This window comes from Mus caroli, chromosome 13, assembly GCF_900094665.2.
Source record: "Mus caroli chromosome 13, CAROLI_EIJ_v1.1, whole genome shotgun sequence".
NCBI lineage: Eukaryota > Metazoa > Chordata > Mammalia > Rodentia > Muridae > Mus > Mus caroli.
The window spans coordinates 70,283,555-70,306,546 of record NC_034582.1 but is presented as its reverse complement, the minus strand read 5'-3'; the positions used below and the strand labels follow the sequence as shown (position 1 = coordinate 70,306,546).

The 22,992-nt window shown below is 41.6% G+C and overlaps 2 pseudogenes; both read left to right on the top strand.

Moving 5' to 3' along the window:
• The first annotated feature begins 5,165 nt into the window (after window positions 1–5,165).
• LOC110307708 lies at window positions 5,166–5,983 on the top strand (annotated as a pseudogene).
• Window positions 5,984–9,118: 3,135 nt separating this feature from the next.
• Window positions 9,119–10,769, top strand: LOC110308616 (annotated as a pseudogene).
• Window positions 10,770–22,992: the final 12,223 nt, after the last annotated feature.

The following is a 22,992-nucleotide window of genomic DNA, read 5'->3' as shown; positions in this document are numbered from 1 at the left end:
TATGTATGTATGCAGGGAACAATATAAGCAAGGAGAACATTAGCTAAAAGCAAACAAAACAGGATATTTTGATAGAACACCGGAAATGAAACCACAGCAAAGTGCTTTGTTCATACTTAGCAATAGATCTGAATTTTAACGCAGAATTCTAGTTTCTATAGTCAAGACAATAGGTGACTCAGTGAGTGCTTGGTGAAGTGCGTGCAATAGCAAGAATAGCAACTTCAGGTGAGACCTCCCTTCTGCTGAAATGGCCTTTTGGAGGTGACAAAGAAGCCAATCAAATCACTGATCAGTTTTTGGATATCTTATTAACTTCAGATAATATCAAAACAAATCAAATGTAAATACTTAATAAATTCCATTTGGAGAAGAAAAAAAAACACCCTCAAGTCTATGATGAAATCATAAGGATATATATTTCAAGAGCAAAACTTTGTAGAAGAGTGTGAACAAATGTAGAGTCCCTGACACAGAGATCTTTCTTTTTTAGCTTTATTAAGTAATAATGTACAGACAACAAATTTACAGCTATACAATATGAGTTGATATTTCACCACAATCAAGATATAGTAAACTCTGCACTCCTGAAAGCACTCTGTGCCTCTTTGTCCTCTCCCTAACCCCTTCCTGGTTCTGGAAAGCTATCAGTCTGCTGTCTGTCGGCATGATTTTGCCTTCTTCAGAATGTCAGCAAAGATAACAGTATGGTAGACTTTTGGGTGCAGGTTGTTTTGTTTCACAAGGCTTTGGAGGTTTAACTCTATGGTTATTATCATTGGTAGTATTTCTATCTTATTGAATAGCACTATTTCACATTATGAATTTTCTTAGTTTGGAAATTTAGCAGTAGATGAATATTTGGGTTATTTCTTGCTTTGTTAGAGATAATTTTGGAAGTTCTTTCTATGGAAATATGTTTTTATTTTCTTGATTAAACACTTTGGAGTGTGCTTGATGGGCCATTTGGTAAATCTGTATTTAGTGATTGATATGACATAGCCACACTGGTTTCCTTTTTCTTTTTTAATTAATTTGCCAATTAAATTTAAAGTTTTAAATTGTATATATGTTAGACATATTTGCCCTCATATCTTCATCTTCCCTTTTCCTTCACCTTCCCCTCCCATCAGCCCCTGATACCCTCCCATAAGCCCCCTGACAATTACATGTCTATTTTCATGTCATAATTATATAACAAAATTTTATGTGTCTGTATGAAATCTAGGAACCAAAAGCTAGAGGAAAACACACAATTCATGTTTTTTCTGAGATTGGTTTATTTTACTTAATATGATGATCTCCACTCTATCCACTGTCTTGTAAACAACATGGCTTTATTCCTCTAGATGGTTGAAAAAATATTCACACACACACACACACACACACACACACACACACTTATACACACATTACTTTCCTCATTCCTCCCTCTGTTGTTGAACATTATCATTGGTCCCATAATTTAGCTAATTTGAGTAGTGAAGCAACAATTATTGCTGTGCAAGCATCTATGCGTCATGTTGACTTGAAGTAATTTGAATAAATACCTGAGAGAAATAGAGCTGAGCCAAATGGAAAATGTATTTTCAGAATTTTGAGGATCATCGTTACTGACTTCCATAGTGTCTGGACTAGTTTTTCTCAGCAGCAGCGTATGAAGGTTTTCATTGGTCTGTGTTCTTGCCACCGTTTGTTATTTATTTTCCATCGACTGTCCTGATTATGGTATGGTAGAATCTCAGTATAATTTGAGTTGACACTTCTCTGATGACTAATGAAACTCAACCTTTTGTCATAGGTTTGTTGGCCATTTACACTTTCTCATTTGAGAACTGTTTCTTCATTTCACTGGCCCACTTGTTGATTGGTTACTTCATTTCTTCTCTTTTAGTTCTTTAGTATAGTCTAGATATTAATCTTTGGTCAGCTGTATAGCTAGTGAAGATCTTTCATTTTGTAGGCTGTCTTTTCACTCTAACTCCTTTGTTATCCATAATTTTATAATTTTATGATGTCCCTTTGGTGATTGTCATCCTTATTTTCTGAGGGGCTGCATTGCTATTGAAAAAGTCCTCTTTGCCCATGCCTATATATTGATGGGGCTTCTATATTTTCCTTTCTAACATTTTCAGAGTTTCAAGTCTTATATTAAGATCTTTATCCATTTGGGATTTATTTTTTTTTTTTTTGAGTAAAAGATGGAAGTCTACTTTCATTCTCCTATATGTGGATATCTACTCTTGCCAGCACCATTTGTTGAAGAGGCTGTAATTTCTCTGATATGTGTTTTTGGCATTTTGACAAAAATCAGGTGGCTGTATCTATGTGCATTTATATCCCACCCTGGTTATCAATGCAACCATAGATATTCCATTCTTCCAGGAGTGTACTAGAGTCTTGGTTGTCTCTGTCCTCTGCAGTACTTGATATTGTAAGTCTGTTTAACTATATTCTAGATTTAATGTTTGGTAGTAACTGTTTTGTGGTTTCAATTTTAATTTTCTTTAAGTCTTTTCATTGACTATAATCATTGTGTGTATTATTGTATTGGATAAGGACATTTTTATACAAGTACTTATTTTATTTTGTAAATTTGCATTGTCTTGATGATTGGTGATGCCAATGTTTTCTAAATCAGCAATTGCCTATTGAAATTTTATGATCAAAAACATGGCTTGTATATTTTCTTGATGAGTTTTATATGCCCTTTGTCAACTCCATGTTTTACAAATATTTCTTACTTTGCTGAAATGTGTCTTTTGGAGAGTAAAACTACTGTGTTTTATTAACGTTAATTTGTCCATTGTGTGTATGTGTGTGTTTGTGTGTGTGTTGTCTTTTTTTTTTTTTTTGAGAAAACTTGACTACTCAATCCAACAATGATTTTCTTGTCTCTAGTTTGTTTTTTCTTCACATTTATGTCTACCATCCATGTCAAATAAAGCTTGTGTCTGAAATAGAGATGTATATCCTGCAAGGGTTCCATCTTTCACCTATGTGTCACACAGTCCTCATGCACCTCTGCCAGGCTAAGCATAGCCATGTCGAGACTGGCATTCCAAACAGTGTGGGTGTGAGACTCAGGGAAAGCTTTTAAAGATTCCAGTTCTCAAGTCCTACAATTGGTGCCATTGTTTGAGTTAGGCTTATGGGTTTGTTTGTTTGTTTGTTTTTAAAGTGTGGGCTATGATGAAAAAATATGTGGGGGAAATTTAAGACAGATGAAGAACATAGGTAACTTTTAAATTCATTACACTTTGAGCAGATAGGTTCAAATCAAATCACTAGAATGACAAAATAGCCTATTTATGGATCTGCTTTTAAAATTATTTTCATTATATGCCAGAGATATTACTTTGCTTAACCTTTACTTTTGCCCATCTCTGAGAAGCTGAAAGTCTTTCTTTGGTGAGGACAAGCCCTTCCCTGCTCCTGTAAGTCTGTCTGAACAGAGAAGGAAAGACCTTGGGATAATTCTGAGCCTGATGTCTTTTTTTCCTAGCTTGCCTTTTTCCCATTACCACATGCTCTGATCCTCAGATAGTCCGAAGCTTTAAAGTGCCAACAAAAAATTCTCTGTATTTAGGTTGTTTTGGATTGTTAATTATTGGTGGCAATGGATGAGTGTTCAGCACCTTGGAACTTTTGCAAAAGAAACTTAACAAGGATCCATTTGCTGTCGTTGGAATAGTGTTTGATGAGCAGCTGACCTTTCCAATGTTTACATGGGTTGAATCTCTGAAATGCCATTACGAAGGTCCAAGTTCTAGTTCACTCAAACAATGAATCTCTTTGTAGAGAAAGGTTTCAAAAATACATTCTGCTTCAATTTTTACATATTTTAAAAGATTGACTTCACCTGTTGGTTAATTGGTTGCTGTCTGTAAAAGTTTTGAGAGACAAAAGTGTTTCCCTAGGGAAATTTTCTGCTTTTTCCTCTCATGCTTGCATTTACGTGAAAGAAGTGGATTCCTATTGTAGAAAGAAATGGTGCTCTATAGATCCTTCACCATGGACTAAAGTAACATATTCATTTCACACAGAGTTTGTGAATAAAATTTCCACTGTTAGGAGAGAAAAATGCAACAGGAAACACAGTTGTCTGGATTAGGTCATTTATAAATACTTCAAAAATATTTATAAAAATCTCTACTGACTAAGTAATTCTCTGAGCATATTCCATAAGGACCTCCTCAGTTATTTTTTCAAATTCACACATTGTATAATTTTTGTCCATTGTGTTTCACAGGAGGCCTGATGTTCACTTCCCAGTGCCCCACTGACTATAGATGGTAATCACCCATGCCTCTGAAGGAGGCGGAAGGTGGTCTGGAGAAAGCTGGATAGGGACAGTACATAGGACAGGACTTAATTTCTAATGGTGGCTCTCCCTTCCCTATCGCCCCTCCCCCAGAAGTTTGAGTCAGTTGCTCCATTGCTTAAGTGTCTTCTCTAGATGAGGTCAGGTGACCCTCATCAACTGTCCCAGACATTGTAGGAGAAACATCATGGCCAGTTTCACTATGTTCTCATTGTAGTTCAGGATATTTCATAGGCAGCAGCCGCAACCTAGGACATTGCATATCTTCACTGGAAAATACCACATCGAAATAACCCTAAAAACCATCCGTTTGCTTACAGTTGAAATACAAATTACAAACTGTGTATGGTCAAAAGAGAAAGAATTTAATTTTTTGTTATTGGACATTAAAATTAAACTAAATGTCGAAATCGCAGCTTTTGCGGAGAATAAGCCCAGGTAGCGAGGCCTTGGTGTGGATTTCTTCCTGTCCCCTAGAGCACCCAGGCCTGTATCATGAACTTTCAGCACCCACCTGGAGGCAAAAATGGGAGTTGGGGTGTAGCCTCTTTCTTCCTCCTAGAGCAAGCGGAACTGGAGAGAGCGTCTGCAGCAACTGACCCTGGAAACCATCAACATCAACAAGGACCTGAATTTTATGAAGAAGAATTTTATGACCTAGAATCCTAGGATTGCAAACTCTGCCTAACTCTGCATAACAATGAGGGGAGCTACCTGGCCCACATCCAAGGGAAGAAACATCAGACTAACTTGGCCTGGTGAGCTGCCAAGGAGACCAAAAAACCCAACCTAACCCTCCCCCACCCCTATCCCCACCCCCCCACCAGCTGCAGCTGGCAGTATGGCTGCTGAGCCCTATGAGACCATTGCATTCAAGGTGAGATTGACAAGGCTGAGGGCAAGTTTTGGACCCACGAGAACAGAGAAACCAAGCAGTTTTTTCTTCAGTTCCACTTTAAGATGGAGAAGCCCTAGTCCCTCCTAGACTCCCAGCAGAAACCCCAGGCATCAAGCACCTCCCTCCCCACTCCACTCATGAATGGACTGCCTCCTCGCCTACCACTCCCTAATGCCTTGCCACCACCTCCACCTGGTGGCCTGCCTCTCCCTCCTATATTCCCCACTGAGCCTTCTCCCTCTGGGCCCCCTGAACCTCCCCAGATGCCCCCACCAGCTCCTGGAGTGCACCCCCCTAGCCCCAGTAGTACACCCACCAACATCTGGAGTCCATCCCCCAGTTCCTGGGGTATACCCCCCAGCACCAGTGGTCCATCCACCAACATCTATGCTCCATCCCCCAGCCCCTGGTGTGTACCCACCAGCCCCTGGAGTGTACTCACCAGCTCCAGTTGTGGAGCCACCAGCTCCAGGGGTCCACCCTCCTCTATCTGCTGGAGTTCATCCTCAGGCTCCAAGGGTACACCCACCTGCTCCTGCAGTCCACTCCCCCCAGGCCCTGGTATCCACCATCAGGCACCAGGGGTTCACCCCCAGCCCCCTCCTGGAGTCCACCCTGCTGCCCCCAGGGTCCACCCTCAGCCTCCAGGGGTTCACCCCTCAAATCCCAGGGTACATCCTGCTCCTGTGCCCCCCATGCTAAGGCCCCCACTCCCCTCAGGTGGCCCTAGGAACATGTCTCCCCCTCCCCTAGGCAACTGAACAGTCCCCTCTCCCCCCCACCCCCCCCACCCTCCAGCCTCTGTTGTCTGTGTTGGTCTTTTCCCATGGCCAGTCCTTGGAAGGTTTTCTATTTTGTCCTGTCCTGAACCTATTAAAGAGCCTCCCCATGTCTAAATAAATGAATAAATGAATAAATAAATAAATAAATAAATAGAGGTCAAGGGCCTCTGTATAGATCTCTGGTCAAACCTTGAAATTTCCATCATCGTGTTTAACTGAAGAAGAAACTAAATGAAAAGCAATTTATTCGGAATCTCAGTCAGCAGCATTGTGAATCCAGAGATGTTGTAGGAAGATCTGGAGTTTCCGTTTTTTTGAAACATTTGAAGGGGCAGTTGTATACCTATGTGGCAGTACCAACTCGATCGGGAAGTCCTGTCTCCAGCTTGAGAAGATCTGTATGTAGGACCTACACTCTTTTACTAAAGGGGCAATCATTAGCATGTTGACTATTTCCTACTCCAAGGAAAGAAGCTACCTGCAGAGAGAGAAGAATGAGTTAAAATATAACATTTGGACTTTTATTTTGCTGTTTAGAGTAAAAACTTCATAAGTGCACACATGGACTAGTGAGAGAGCACCAAGAGATGGGCCTCCACTTACTTTGGCTCATCTATGAATGCATCATAGTTATGTGCTACTCTCTTGGTTCTTTTGGAGGAAGGTGTCATAGATATGTGCTATTCTCTCCTTCCGAATCTGTTGGGATCCCAACACCTTTTCCTCCTGGCTTGCTCTTCTGCCTCAGTTACTATTCAGAGTCAGGAAGCATTCCTTGATCACCCTGTCATCTCGATCTCATCTTACAGCTGGCAGTCATGCATTCATGTTTTTTATTTATTTACTTATTTATCTATTTATTTATTATCTTCTTGGTTAGTTGAGAAAGAATCTTGCTATAATGCCAAGGATGGCCTTGAATGTACCTTTCTTCTCCATTAGTGTCCTGAGGACTGAAATTACAGTGTGTGTCTCCACCCAGGTCTTCCCTTTTCTTAGTACCATCTACTTGGTAAGACTGTCCCTGTTCTCCTATTTAAAAACTATCAAGGCATTCCCATAACATGAATCTCCTACATACTCTTTGGCTTATTTTAAAACTTATAATATAGAATATTATCACCATCTAATGTATATTTTCCCCTTGTTACTTTTACTGGGGTACAGGGAATTGAACCCTGGGTCTTCTATATCAAGGTGAGCACTGAACCCCTTAGTTACAGTCCACCCTTACTCAGGACTTAACCTGTGTCCACAAAGGGACATATAGTGTTCACTGTTGTTTACCTAGTATGTAGATAGAATAGTGTTTCATTGCTTTGATCAACATGTAGTTTGGCTCTTAAAGGAACAGTTTCATTTTCTTTGACTTTTGTTTTTACAGTCTAGCACAGTGTATGGAAGAGAAGAGGCACATAAGAAAATTTACTTTTGATATTGTCCCTAACTGCTATGACTGTACAAGAGGATCTAACCTTTGCATGGTTTCATTCTAGTTAAATGTTTTGTGGTAATCAGAGGGACTAACTCCACTGATTATTTGACTTTTTATTCATTTTGGTGCATACATGGTGGGGGTTGGGAGCAAATTGATCAGGGCAGAAATTACTTAAAGAAAGGCTCTGGGTTAGTTTCAGGAAGTTTCCCCAGTCAGCACTTTGGAGGTGAAACTCTGACTTTGATCTAAGCCGAGAAATACAATGGATTGTCCTAGTCTGCAAAATTCATTTGCAAGTTCAGCTGAAGGGAGAGTTGATGGGGCTCTGTCATTGGCTCTCCCTGAAGCAAAGATTTTCAGCATAGAAAAATGTGTGTGTACTTGTCTGGACAGTGAGTGAGAGGCTGTCAAAGGCTGAGTTCCCAGGGACACACCCTCTCCTTTCCATGGCTTCCTCCACCAGTTATCCAAGTGTATGTGTATGATATTGTGATGAAAATATAAGTAGAATTTTATTCCAAGTTTAGTCCACTTTTTTAATAAGAATATTTTCTTGTTTCTCTTTCTTTTTTGCTTCTGCAACTAAGCATTCTTTATTTTTTTTTTCTGCAGCAGAACTGCATCTTTTAGGCTAGCAGAGCTTCAAGTAGAACTAATAATTTATAACTGTGTAAGCTATTTGAGTGGTCAGTGAGGACTTACAGGATCATAGGATGCTGTTACATATGTGGCTTTTTCGGTCACTTCCAGTTTTGTTAGGTGAAAGATTAGACAAAAATGTGTTTTGAGAAACTACCTTTCTTACATTTCAGATCCTAACTTGTTTGATTATCAGAGGCAGAAGGAAGCTTTTGCTGCACTGGACTTCTTTGTGACACGAAGAGAGTTCTTCCAGTCTGAGAGTTAGCAATTTTGAAGTGCTAAGATGCTTTGAATTTTCTGTTATAACTCAATTCTGAAACCAAGATTTCTTCCTTACTTTAAAGACTCCCAAGTCCCAAGAGCATAGCCCAAGTTCGTTCTGAAACATTTCTCCTCACTTTCTTTCTCTTCTTCCTCATCTTCTCCTTCCTTTTGCTTCTCCTTCCCTTTCTTCCTCTTGAGACAGACCTATGATGGATAGCTCAAACTTGTTATTACACTGCCATTAAGAAGTTCTTTATATAAAACAAAACAAAAATGTTATAAAGGGCTGGTGAGATGGCTCAGTGGGTAAGAGCACCCGACTGCTCTTCCGAAGGTCCGGAGTTCAAATCCCAGCAACCACATGGTGGCTCACAACCATCCGTAAGGAGATCTGGCGCCCTCTTCTGGAGTGTCTGAAGACAGCTACAGTGTACTTACATATAATAAATAAATAAATCTAAAAAAAAAATGTTATAAAACTGAGGGTTACAGTGGCTGTTGATTTCATAAGGTGTTGAAAGATAACAGTAATATTAATATCACTGTATTTGAGCCCTGTTGCTCTGTTACAATGTCGGCTGATATCAACTTTATTGACCATTATAGTGTTTTTCTTTGATCAAATTGCTCATTTCTATCCTTATTCATAGAACAAAGTGTCACTGTTTAGTAAGTACAAAGTTATCTATCTTTAGGGAGATGGTTTATGTTTACCACAAGTGTCCTGTGTCTCACCAGAGTCAGGCTTTGACATCCGTGGTGAAATCAAAATGAAGAACCAAGACAAAAAGAATGGGCCTGCCAAACACTTCAACTCCAAGAGCAGCCCGGGGCAACAGGAAGCAGGACTGGACTGAGCCCATAGAAGACCCAGACAGACAGCTCCTGGGGCAGAAGCTGAAGGTTCCATAAACCAGGCTCCTGGGAAGACTGAGGGGGCTCGAGCTAAAGCAGCTTAGACTGGGGCTCTGTGTGATGTCTCTGAGGAGCTGAGCCGGCAGTTGGAAGACATTCTGAGTAAAAAAAATGTGTGGACAACAATCAGGGAGACTCGAGCAAGGAGGTGAGCCCACTGAGCCGGAAGACATAGGGAAGTCCTGAACCTATGCAGCCAGGAATGGGAAGCCTGAATCAGGCATTCCAGTAAATGGCAAAAAGGAAACCTCTGAGGGGGACGCTGGTACAGAAGAGATCCTAGCAAGTGATGAGGTTGGAGACTTAGACCATCGAAGCCAACAAGAAAAGAAGAAAGCCAAGGGTCTAGGGAAACCATAGGTCTGTATCCCTTTGCTGAAACAGACACTGAACACGCTGAGTAACCCAGAGGAGAAGCTGGCTGCTCTGTGCAAGAAGTACGCTGAGCTGTTGAAAGAGCATTGGAACTCACAGAAGCAGATGAAGCTCCTCCCGAAGAAGCGGGGCCAGCTCATGCAGGAGAAGGATCATCTGCGTGGTGAGCAGAGCAAGGCTGTCCTGGCCCGAAGCAAACTTGAGAGCCTGTCCTGGATGCTGCAACAACACAGTCAGTCCCTAATGGAAGAAGGTGTGCAGCGAGCCCATGAGAAGCACAAAGAGGTGACTTCACACTTCCAGGTGACACTGAATGACATTCAGTTGCAGATGAAGCAGCATAACTAGCAAAATCCAGGCTGCGCCAAGAGAATATGGAACTAGCCGAGAGGCTCAAGAAGTTGATTGAGCAATACGAGAGCTTCGTTAGGAGCATATCGACAGTCTTCAAACATAAGGACCAGCAGCAGCAGCTAGTGGACACCAAGCTACTGGAGGCCCAGGAGATGCTGAAGGAGGCAGAGGAGCGGCACCAGCAGGCAAAAGAGTTTCTCCAGAAGGAAGCAGCGGAATCCCAGAGGATGTGCGAGCTGATAAAACAGCAGGAGACCCATCTAAAGCAGCAGTTTGCCGGTACACGGAGAAGTTCGAGGAGTTCCAGAACACACTTTCCAAAAGCAGTGACGTGTTTACCACGTTCAAACAGGAGATGGAAAAGATGACAAAGGAAATCAAGGAGCTGGAGAAAGAAACCACTATGAACCGATTCCGTTAGGAAAGCAGCAACAAGGCTCTGCTGGAGATGGCTGAAGAGAAAACCGTCCTGGACAAATTGATGGAAGGCCTCCAGGTGGAAATCCAGCGGTTGGAGAAGCTGTGCCGAGCTGCAGACTGAGCACAATGACCTCTACAAGAGGGTATAGGACATGACTGCTGGGGGCCAGGGCTCCCTCACTGACTCTGTGCAGAGGCTGGAGGCTGCCACTGCCTCTAAGGAACAAGGTGTTGAGAGTCCTGGGGCCCAACCATCCAGTTCTCCAAGGGCCACAGACGCTCCTGACTGCCCAGGAGCATCAATCACAGAAACAGCAGGCCAAACGGCCCGGAGAGCCCACCTCTGCCATTGCCTAGAGATCACGGTGCTTGGGCATGCTCGGAAGGGAGCAGCAGCCCCGTCAGGTCTGGTCCATGCAAGGCTTCCACACTGAGCAGCCTAGTGCTGAGGCAAGGGTGTTCTGACCTGGAGGGCGTCGGACACTTGGCAATTTTGAATTTTGTGGGTTAGTCTTACTTGGATGGAGCAGGTATGAAAAACCTCATGCAGTTCCATAGTTAACACCTGTAGGTGTACTGTGGGCTTTGATTTCGGATGGTATGCAGATGATGTTGGTGCCTCTGTAAACTGAGAGTCAGAAGATGTTATCTGTAGCTGTCCTCACAGTAAGCTGGCAGGTCCTATGATTCTAGTATTTTCCTACCCAGCTCTGAGGCTCAGACCCCTCTTGGCCTTTTCAGAGCTCGTGAAAACACCCAGGCCTGGACTCTTCTTTTTGTAAGCAGAACTTGGGCAGTTTGGGCTCTTGTCACTCACTCCTCTGGGGGGTTCCATTGCTTCTCTTAACCTGGGAATGGTGTCCCTGGCAGAGTCTTTGTGGGAACAGAAGTGGAGGGTGTGCCTGTGTGGGAGGCAATCCTCTCAGGCCTACTTCCCCTCCAGTAGTGCCAGGCCCAGGCCAGTGTCGCTTCTCAGTTCTCAATAGCCTTATCATTCACAGGTGCCTCTAGCCTGCGCAAATAATTGATAAATGTTACCCAAAGGATTCAGTTGAGAGGGGTTTTGTTTGCTTGTTTTGCATAAGAGTTTGTATTAAAGAACTTCAAAGGGAAACAAAACAAAAACCTCTGGAACTTTTAAGAGCAAAGCAGTCACAAGATGCATTTCTGAGGCTGATGGTGGAATTTAGCTTGGCATTTTAAGTGGGGTCTGGAGCACCCCTACATTTGAAGAGGGGTCTTTTGGATTGCTAGCCCAGCAACTAAGAACTCTGTGAGTGGTATTTCTCTCATGAATAACCAAGACTTTATATTTCCAGTGGCCTCCGTGATTTTTCTCAGTGACAGAGCACACGCTAGGTGAATGACTACCTGCAGTTAGGGACTAATCAAGGAAAGCTACACAGGGAAGTAGTGTCTAGCTGACTCATACTTGAGGGAGGAATCATCAAGACAGGGAAGGCTATCCAAGGTAGGAAGAGCAAAACAGAAGCCAGGAAAGCTTGCTGTGCTTTGAGACTTAAAACTAACAGGGTCAGCTGAGCAAGAAGGGTGAGCTACAGTTATGTTCAGGAATTCTATACTGTAAGCATCTTTGACCAGTTTCTCTCAAAGGTCAGGCTTCCTGAGGCTCTAGGTGCAGAAAAAAATCTGGGCTGGAATGATGGCTCAGCAACTAAGAGTACTTACTGCTCTTCCAGAAGACCCAGAACTGTCATAGCCCTAACTCAGGGCATCTGATGCCACCTTGTATTTCTGTGGGTACTTGTGCACATGTGGCAAACACACATGTGTTTCATTCCATTATTTCTAAAAGATTTAAAAAAATCAAGCATGATTACACAGTGAGTGATATATACTTAAGTTTACAAATTAGTCCTTCAATACAAAAATCAAAATGCAGTTTTATTTTGTTAATCAAGAGAAATAATAGGTTTTACACAAGAATATTTGTTCATAGACTACAAGAGACACTATCAGGCCATGAGAAGCAAATGAGAAGTTTTGAGGTCAATGACTTCTCTTAAAATCAGAGCCATCACAGACATAGTAGAGTGCTTTTGGAGGTCACACCAAGTTCAATTTGGGGAATGTGAGCAGGGAGCCAAATAGCTCTTTGCCCTCATATGCATGTCTGCCTGGGAAGCATGTCTACAGAAGTGATGTCTGAAACATCTCAGTGAGCTTTTCCTGCTTGCTTTTCTTTTTTGCTCTCAACTACATGAAAATGGCAAAGAAATAAACTGTTAAAGTGAAACAAAGAATATTTGAAAACTAAGAATAGATATGTTGAAAAAGTGTACAAAGTGAGATATTTTTAAAATAAAAGTATATGTACAGTTTCAGGCCCGCCGAGTCACTGGTAAAATGGAAATAATTACTGTTGGTGTTAAAAACTCTCAGATTGATCTCTCAGGGCAAACAGTAGATACAGGAAGAAATAAGCCAGAACTAGAGCAACACAGGGAACACACAGACCCCTTGACATTGCTTAAAGGTAGCTGTTCCTCTTTTTTAGAGCTGAAAAAGTTCACGTTGTATTCAGAATCAATCTCTGAAGAAAATAAATTTTTTTAATTGGATATTTTGTTTATTTACATTTCAAATGTTATCCCCTTTCCCTGTTTCCCCCTGCAAACCTCCTATCCCATCCCCCCTTACCGGGCTTCTATGAGGGTGCTCCTCTACCCACCCATCCACTCCTGCCTCACCTCCATAGCATTCCTCTACACTGGGATATCAGGCCTTTCCAGGACCAAGGGCCTCCCTTCCCATTGTTGTCAAATCAGGCCCCATCGGCTCCTTAAGCTCTTCCCCTAACTCCTCCGTTGGGGTCCCCGTGCTCAGTCCAATGGTTGGCTGTGAGCATCTGCATCTATATTGGTCAGAATCTGGCAGAGCCTCTCAAGAGACAGCTGTATCAGGTTCCTGTCAGCAAGTACTTCTTGGCATCAGCAATAGTGTCTGGGTTTGGTGTCTGCATGTGGGATGGATCCCCAGGTGGGGCAGTCTCTAGATGGACTCCGTGGTCTCTGCTCCACTCTTTGTCCCTGTATTTCCTTTAGATAGGAGCAATTATGGGTTAAAAGTTTCAAGATGGGTGGTTGGCCCTATCTCTCAACTGGGGGCCATGCCTAACCTTTGGATATGGTCTTGACAGGTTCTCCCTTCCCTTTGTGGGGTATTTCAGCTAATGTCATCCCATGAAGTCCTGGGAGGCTCTTGCTTTCCTGGCATCTGGGACTTTCTGGTTGCTATCCCCAGTTTCCCATCCCCCCTTTCTACACACCTCTGTTCAATTTCCTAGCCCTCTGTACATCTCCTCCATCTCTTCCCATACCTGATTCTGCCCCTCTTTTTCCCCTCCCCCTCTTCTCTTCCTCCCAAGCCCTGCCTATCCTCTGCTTCCCTTGATTATATTGTTCCCCCTTCTAAGTAGGACTGAAACATCCACTCTTTGGCCTTTCTTCCTCTTGAGCTTCATGTGGTCCATGTGTTGTATCCTGGGTATTCCACATTCTTTGCCTAATAACCACTTATTCTTACAGGATGATCTCTGATACATTGTTTTGTTAACCTGGTCCATTCACAGAGAACTTATTTTCTCTTGTCTCCAAGAAGGACCCACACAGAAGCTGGCAGACTTACTTGATAGAGTTATTAGTACTATAGACTGCTGTTTCTTGCCAGAATCTTTTGTAGCTCCAGCACAAAGTCTGTTATATCATTGTATTCTCTGATTCAGCAGTTGCTCCATTGTATCTTAGGGATCACACTGATGAAGAGTGTTTTAAATCATTTTTGCTCATTTGACTTTTTAGCTTACATTTCCTCTGTTTTTTTAAAAAGATGATTTTTTTTTAAAATTTCTATTGCTCTTTAGATATCTGTGTATATGATTTAAATATTTACAGAAATAATGGTAATCTATAAAAAATCTTTTATATTTGTGAATACTGAAGCTGGGTATTCTAGAACCCTTCAAATTTTCTTTTGCAATAATGACAGCTGTCATTCATTCATGTGTAGATAATACAATCAGCAGACACGCTGTAAATTATCTTTTTTAAATCCCCCTGACCTCATAGCAGTGCTAATGAAGAGGCTAAGAGCATAATCTTAATAAATTAGATTTCTGTAGAAACCTGTTTTACTTTTATGTATTCCTAGAAAACTGTATACAAGTATATAATGTTTTGACCACATTCACCCCCTCATTATCATTTTGTACCCCTTTCATGCTCTCTAGCCTCCTTTTCCCAAAAGTCTTCTCTCCTCCCTTTAGTGACCTGCTGAATTCAGTTATAATTAAATTTGAGGATGTGGGTATCTTTACTGGAGCATCACGGAACAATACCACTAAAGACTGTGACTCCCCTTTCTCAGAAGTTATTAGCAGAGAGTGACTGCTCAGTTAGGGGTGGGCCCCTAACTCTACCCACTCCCTATCCTTGATGGATAGACTTGATTTTGTGCAGATCTTGTGTAGGTAACAACAGCTGATATGAGTTCTTGGCTGTGATAGCCATGTCATGTCCTCAAGACATTTTATTTTATTTTATTTCAAATTTTGTAATTATATTTATGTACAGAAAAATTAATGTACATTTAACCCAATTTAGTGCCTTTTTCAACTTGGCAGTCTAAGCCACAGACTTAGGACCCAGGATATTGCTTCCAGTGGCAGCAAGGTTCGTCATATCTGTCATTTTAATTGATCCCAATAGCTTCCACCAGCTTAGCCAGATGACCCTTGTCTTCCGAGTTAACCTGTATGAAGACAACAGTGGTGCATATCTTTCTGTGGACCAGGCACCCCAGCCTGGTCCTTCTCTTGATGATGCTGTAGGACATTCCCATCTTTAGACATAGGGCAGGTAGGAAAACCACCAGATCAATGGGATTTACATAATGGGCAATCACTACCAGCTGAGGCTTCTTGTTCTCCACCAAGGTGGTTACTGTATTGACTCCTGCTCAGAGGACAGGTGGTCTCTTGGTTGGGTTGTCCCCTTCTCCAGCAGCTTTCTTCTCAGCACGGACCAGTAGCCTTTGCGTCTTTTCTTGCTTTGTCTCTGGCCCATACTTGTGGGCAAGCTTAAGCAGCTGAGTAGCTGTTTGCCTGTCCAGGGTCTGAGTGAACTGGTTAATGGCAGGAGGGATTTTGAGCAGCTCATAGAGGACAGCTCTTTGCCACTGCAGCCAAATGTACTGGGGCCATTTGACGAAGCACGTTAGATCTCCTTTGGGCTGGATGTCCTACCCAGTGCCGGAGTTCTTGGGCCTTTTCTCAAACAAAGGATTGACCATCTTTTTGGCCTTCTTGATGACAGTGGGGGCCAGGCCTACCTTCTTCCCTTTGGCCTACTTTCCTTTAGGCATCTTGCTTGACTGGAGGAGAGCAAGACATTTTAAAACAGTCTTTTCTGTCCTTTGCTTCTTAAATAATTTCATCCTCTTCTACTTTTCTCCCTGCACCTTAAGAGCAGGTGATATGGATGTCCTACTCAAGGCTGAACACCCGTTCTCAGCATTACTTGCTTCTCACACCAAAAAGAAGCTTCTCTAAGGTTCACAGTTGCACCCATCTCTGGTTATAAACACAAATATCTAGAGGGCAGTTTGACAACATGTAGCTAAACAATAGTAGTTATGTTCTCACCTTAGGGGCATGTGGCTACCAACCAAATACTGTTGACAAGGTTTCCAGTACCAGACATGAATTCCCTTTTGTAGAGTAGACCTTGAATCCAATCAGAAAGTGGTTGGTTACCTCCACAACAGTTATGCTACTGTTATACCAGTGGGCATGCCTTATCTGGCCAGTCAGTATAATAGCATGAACATTCCATTTCTGCCCCCAATGGCATAGCACCTTCATGTCCTACTATGAAAGCTGGCCAGCAGGAAGGACGCTTCTAGGTCTGTTCCACCTTGAATTCTCTATGTCATACAAAGTATGTGGTCTTCAGCAATAGGGTCTTAGCATCTAGTTTTGGTGGCAGAACCAAGAACAGTAGCAATAGTTGAGTGCCTCTGGAGCTTCTCTGAACAAAAACTTACAGTGAGGTATTCCATGTCTAGGACTGTTTTTTGTTTGTTAAATTGTTGTTGTTACTACCATCAGCATCTTCGTCATCATAGTTGTCACTATCGTTGTCACTTCCCATCCCCCCTTTTTCTGTATACATTTGGGGGCATGGAGAGGTCAGAATAGGCATCAGATATCCTGAAGCTGGAGTTATAGGTGGTTATGAACTACTCACATGGATTCTGGGAACTGAACTAAGGTCCTTTGTAATCGGCGGCAAGTTATCTTTCCAGTCCTTGACACTAAGATTTTTGCTTAATAACCTGTGGCTTTTGGGAGTAGTGTTGATCTTCCTTGTAAGATACCTCTGTTCAAACTCCTGATTGGAAAGTTACATTTTAAAATTAGTCTGTAATGTAGAGGCTTCCATGTGTCCTTTCATACATCTTTCTTCTTGCTTACTTACACTCCCTCTGCTCTTCTCTTTCATCCTACTTCCCTTATCCCCACTTAGACCTTTCTACCTTAGAAGCTTCCCCTCTAATGATGGTTTAAAATTTAAAGGTTATCCCCTTTCCTCATTTCCCCTCCGAAGACCCCCTTCTCACCATCCTACCAACTCCCACTTCCTAGTCCTGGTATTCCCCTAAACTGGGGCTTTGAGCCTTCATAGGACCAAGGGCCTCTCCTCCCATTGATTACCAACAAGGCCACCCTCTGCTATATATGCAGCTGAAGCCATGGGTCCCTCCAATTGTAATTTTTGGTTGATGGTTTTGTCCCTGGGAACTCTGAGGGTACTGGTTGGTTCATATTGTTGTTCCTCCTATGGGGCTGCAAACTCCTTCAGCTCCTTGGGTAGTTTCTTTATCTCCTCCATTGGGGACCCTGTAATCAGTCCATTGGTTGGCTGAGAGTATCCACCTCTGTATTTGTTAGGCACTGGTAGAGCCTCTCAGGAGACAGCTATATCAGGTTCCTGTCAGCAAGCACATGCTGGCATCCACAATAATGTCTGGGCTTGGTGACTGTATATAGGATGGATTCCCAGGTGGGTGGAGTTGTTGGCTGTGCAGAGATAGCCTGGTCCCCAGTCGAGCAAAGATCTGGAACCCCAGAGCCCTGCGGGTGGTGATTTCCACCTGCATGGGAAGGTAGGAGTTTAGTCATGCCTCTTGGGCACCTGGCTCCTATTACACATTTACAGCCTCCCACAGCCCCCCTGCAGAGAGGTATGTGGCATCAATCAGGTAGTAGCTGCACCAAGGCCTCCCACATGCAAATAAGGTCTCCCCAAACTCTCAGTCCAAGCCAATGAGAAGTACCTGCTGTCAAACCCTGAATTATACCCAAAACTGTATATAAGTCCTATCCAGGGAATAAAAAATATTTGAGAACTACTCCATCATCGAGCTTTTGTCTGAAGAGCTGTAACACTTGGAGAGATCTGCTCTTGAGGCCCTGCCGCACTCCTTACTGGTTAGTCGGCTTCCACTTGGCCCAGCCAGACCCAACTCAGTGCAGGGCAGCACAGAATTATGACTGCATACTATGTGTGTTCTTTTGTTACCTCACTCAGGATGATATTTTCTAGTTCCATACATTTGCCTAAGAATTTCATAAATAATTGTTTTTAATAGTTGAGTAGTACTCCGTTGTGTAAATGTACCACATTTTCTGTATCCATTCCTCTGTTGAGGAACATCTGGGTTCTTTCCAGCTTCTGGCTATTATAAATAAGGCTGCTATGAATATAGTGGGGCATGTGTCCTTATTACATGTTGGAGCATCTATCGAATGACTGAGAAGCACCTAAAGAAATGTTCAACATCCTTTAGTCATCAGGGAAATGCAAATCAAAACAACACTGAGATTCTACTTCATACCAGTCAGAATGACTAAGATCAAACAACTCAGGTGACAACAGGTGATGGTGAGGATGTGAGGATGTGGAGAAAGAGGAACACTCCTCCATTGCTGGTGAGATTGGAACACTCCTCCATTGCTGGTGGGATTGCAAGCTTGTACAACCACTCTGGAAATCAGTTTGGTGGTTCCTCAGAAAATTGGACATACTACCTGAGGACCCAGCTATACCACTCCTGGCATATACCCAGATGATGCTCCAACATGTAATAAGGCCTCTTCCCTTTCTTTTCTCAAGGGGCCTTTGAAGCAATTTGGCTTCTACAAGCACTCCAGATTAAACACACCAACCTGAAACTTTACACCTAGGGTTGGCAGATGAAAGCCAACACTGGGGCTCAGTGGGATCCAAAGCTTAGATTCTAGCCTTACTTACTTACTTTTTAAAAGTGCTGAAATTGGGTTTGCTTTCTAGTTTTGAAAGCTGATCGAGTTATGTATTTTGATGTTAGAGTTTTATGCTATCCAAAAGCTCGTTTGCATAGGCATTTAAACAGGCAGTCATAGACCTAGCCTTTAAAACAGATTAGAATGGTTTAGCATTACTATCAAATGTCAAATTGCATGGCAAGCAGAGCACAATAAGCAAAATTTGCAATCATTTCCAAGACAATTTCACCTTAATTTATTTAAAACTTCTAGAGGATGTTACTCCGTTGTTAGAAAAAACATTTACTTAGAATAAATGAGATCCTTGGGTTTGATCATCATCACTAAAGCATGTACAGAAAGTAGACTGAGAGATTATTAAATGCATTATTAAAAATTATGATATTTTGTGAAACTGTAAAATTCAGTAATTGGTGGCACATAAAATTCCGAATTAACCTTTATTGGTCACTTTCATAGTAAAGTGCACATTTGTCTTGAAATGCGTCTCTTGACTTTTTACAGCCACACCTTCAGGTTGTACTGAGGAACTGTAAAGGAGAAGAGGAAATGCGGGCTTATGTTTCTCTTCCTTGGGTTTTCTTTACATTAGACTATACTTTATCATCTCTATGAAACACAGAATAGCAGGATGTAAACTCTCCCCCTTTGTTTCTTTCCTTCCTCCCTCCTCCCTCTTCTGCTGTCTCCCTCCTCCCTCTTTGCTCTCTTTCTCCCTTGTTTTCCCCCTTTCTTTCTTCTTCCCTCTCTCCTCTCACTTTGTTCTCAGCTCACTTAAAAATTTCCCCTGGTAGTTTTGGAAAGCATGCTTCTTCCAGGTATTTAAGAGCTTTTTTGGCATGCAGTGCTGCCAATGTTAACACTGGCAATTGGTGTAATTTACAAGGGTGCATTAAATATAATTATGATATTTTTACATCATTTGCTTAAAGTCAATTTGTGATAAACCTGTGCTGGCAAAGATGGATGTGTTAGTGATTACTGCATGTGGTTGAACTGTATAGAAGTTCAATATATTGAGCTACCAAAAAATTAATTTTATAGCATCTTTGATAGTTTTGAATAAAGCTATAATGAGTTTCTATATCTTTGAATTGAGGAATTCCCCATCTGGAAAAGATACGCTGCAAAAATAAATTATTTCAAGTGTCTTTTGGAATTGGTTAAATTCTGTCTTAACTGACTTCTAAGCCTTAGGACTGAGTGATCTCCCAGTTCTTTTGTGTACCTAGAACCTCATAAGGCATGTGAGAGTATAGCACTTCATTTAAAATTTAAGGCCTCATTTAGGGGTTTCTTGAGGGGTCCAGATGAATGTTACAATGTCTAATCTCTGCTCCCTCACCTTCTGTGAACTGGGCATTTAGGTTTCAGTTGTATGGTGTTTGTTTAGTCTTGCCTCATGTTCCTTTTGGGCAGTTGTTTTACTTAGAGCATTTACCTTCCAGGACTCATAATTTTGATTCTGCTTTCCAAGTTCTACAGAGTTTTTTTTTTTTTTTTAAGTTGTTGTGCCTTTACCAAATCAATTGCTTTCCCAGCTTAACATTCTTCTAAGAAAATAAATAGTGAGAGTGACCCTGTCCCCAGATTTTACCAATTATACCTGAGATTTTGCATGAGAGATAGGAGCCCAATGGAAAACTAGAGGGAGTGGTTGTTTTCTACATCTCTTCAGACTGATACATAGATAGTAACCTTCTAAAGTGTATGGCATTAAATCTTATACAGAATTAAATCTTAATTCTTTCTAGCTTAGAAAAATAGTAAAAGGAAACAACAGAATGAAAAAATACCTATCAGTGCCTACAAGATAATTGGTAATACATAGGGCACCTTTAGATAGATTATGTTGGTAATGTACAAATTCACTTGAAAAAAATCTGTGAAAATAGGACCACTGTCTGTATTTCTATGGTTGAGTGTGTTTTTGCGTGCTCCCCATTAGTCTACTGTGAGTAAAGTCTTGGTCCCAGATTGACACTATTGAGAACTGTGCTATATAGAGTGAGAGGTGCTAAGATCATGGGTGTCTGGGGACCTCCATTTCTTCTTGACCCCTTTAGAAGTTCTCTCAAGAGAAATGCTGTAAAATGAACAAACCTGACCCCAGTTGTTTGCTTTCAGATCCTATTCAAGGTGTTGCCACATGACCCAGTGAATGCTGTCAACTCACTGTGTCAACACCCTCTGCCCTTACCACATGCCACACAAATGGAATCCTCACCTGGCCTTGGGATTTGAACTTCTAAAACTGTTAACTAAATGAGTCTTTTCTCTTTATACAGTTAGTCCCCTTAACCACTCTGTTACTGTAATGTAAACAAACTAGTACAATCTTTCATTATCTTTTACTTAATCATTTGGAGTGCTTACAGGAGACCCAAGTTGGATCAAGTATGCTGATTATGTTGCAACAGAATGATAAAATAATGACTCAGTGACCTTTGACCTTTCTGTGATGGTTTGTATATTCTTGGATCAGGGAGTGGCACCATTTAGTGGTGTGGCCTTGTTGGATAGGTGTGACCTGGTTGGAATAGGTGTGTCACTGTGGGTGTGGGCTTAAGACCCTCACTCTAGTTGCCTGGAAGTCAGTCTTCCACTAGTCTCCATCCACCTTTGGATGAAGACGTAGAACTCTCAGCTCTGCCTGCACCATGCCTGCCTGGATGCTGCCCTGCTCCCATCTTGATGATAATGGACTGAACCTCTGAACCTGTAAGCCAGCCCCAATTAAATGTTTTTTATAAGACATGCTTTGGTCATGCTGTCTGTTCTCAGCAGTAAAACCCTAACTAAGACACTCTCTGAAGGACTAATCCTTTGTTTCTCTATTAGTCCTAGCACTTACAGTTTTTAACTTATTATAGGTATTTGGTATACACTTGTCATAGCAGTAAGGTATAGCTGCATATACAGATATACTGCATTCATTCATTTTATATCTCCTCCAAGGTGGTTTACACATTTTTATTCACACACTGAGTAGATTATACAGAGAATATGAGATTGGTCATATTATTGTTGAGTTTCCAAACCTTCATAAAACAGACAGACATTCAGAGAATGCTAAACTTAAATGGCTTTTTTCCATGCATGTGACGGTAGGAAAGGCAACCATGAGTGGGGACATGTAGATAGCACTGGAAGTCAGCTGTAAGACAGCATAAAGAATCCTGATTCCTTCTCTGCTCTTAGTGAGATGAAGCAAGTTTTCAGGATGATATGATCCTGTGAGGAACTGTCATGAATCACTTTTTATTGGGAAGAAATTGTTCAGTAGTAAGACTCTGACACTAAAGTGACCACCCCTGGCAGAGAAACGTGAAAAGCTGGGAATCACTTCAAGGTCCATTTGGAAACAATTATGCTGAGAATAACATTGCAGATGTCTGCTTCTCTCCATTATTTTTACAAGAACAATGTGACTTTGGTGACAGTGACTCAGATGACAAACTGACATCTTTCAGAAAATGGAGCAAGCCTTCACTAGGCAGAAAAAATTTACACAGTTTCAAATATTGTGAATTTTTTTTCTAAGCAGTATTAATTATAATAGTAATGACGTGGCTACCTTTGGTAAAAAGTCAGAGGATGATATAATCAGATCTCCTTTAAAACCTGTTATGCTATGTCTAAATCTGTGTGCTAGTCTTGTGACATCACTTAAAAGGTCATTTGTGTTGTTGGTTGTTTTTGTTTTTAATCAAGGGAGATTAAAGCATCTATCTTCAGAAATGTAGCATCACTAGAAAAGATTTAAATCTCTTTATCTCCTATGAAGATAGGAGGAGTGAAGTGGAGCTGTGTGCATACTTAATGAGGGAGTAAATGATTTTTTATTTTAAATGGCCTAGAAGAGCAGACAAGGCCTAGGACCAAGTTCCTCTATACTTTTTGACTTTGAGATATCTTTCCTGTAATCAGAGCCTTCCTTGTTTAATAAAATTTCAGGTAAAAGTCTAAAGACCAAGGCAGGGGTGCACCTCAGCTGCCTATTATGCCTATTATGGATGCCTATTATGGATGAAGCTGTGTGTTCAATCTCCAGCACTGAATAAACTAGAAATGACTAGGCCTATTGGAAGATAGAAAGTCAGAAGTTCAAAAGCATCCTCAGCTTCATAGGGAGTTCAACTCCAGCCTTGACTAAATGCAACTTTGTCTTAAAAACAACACAAAAAATTTAAATACCCATTGCACTGTTTGGCAGATTTGTGAAGTAGAGAA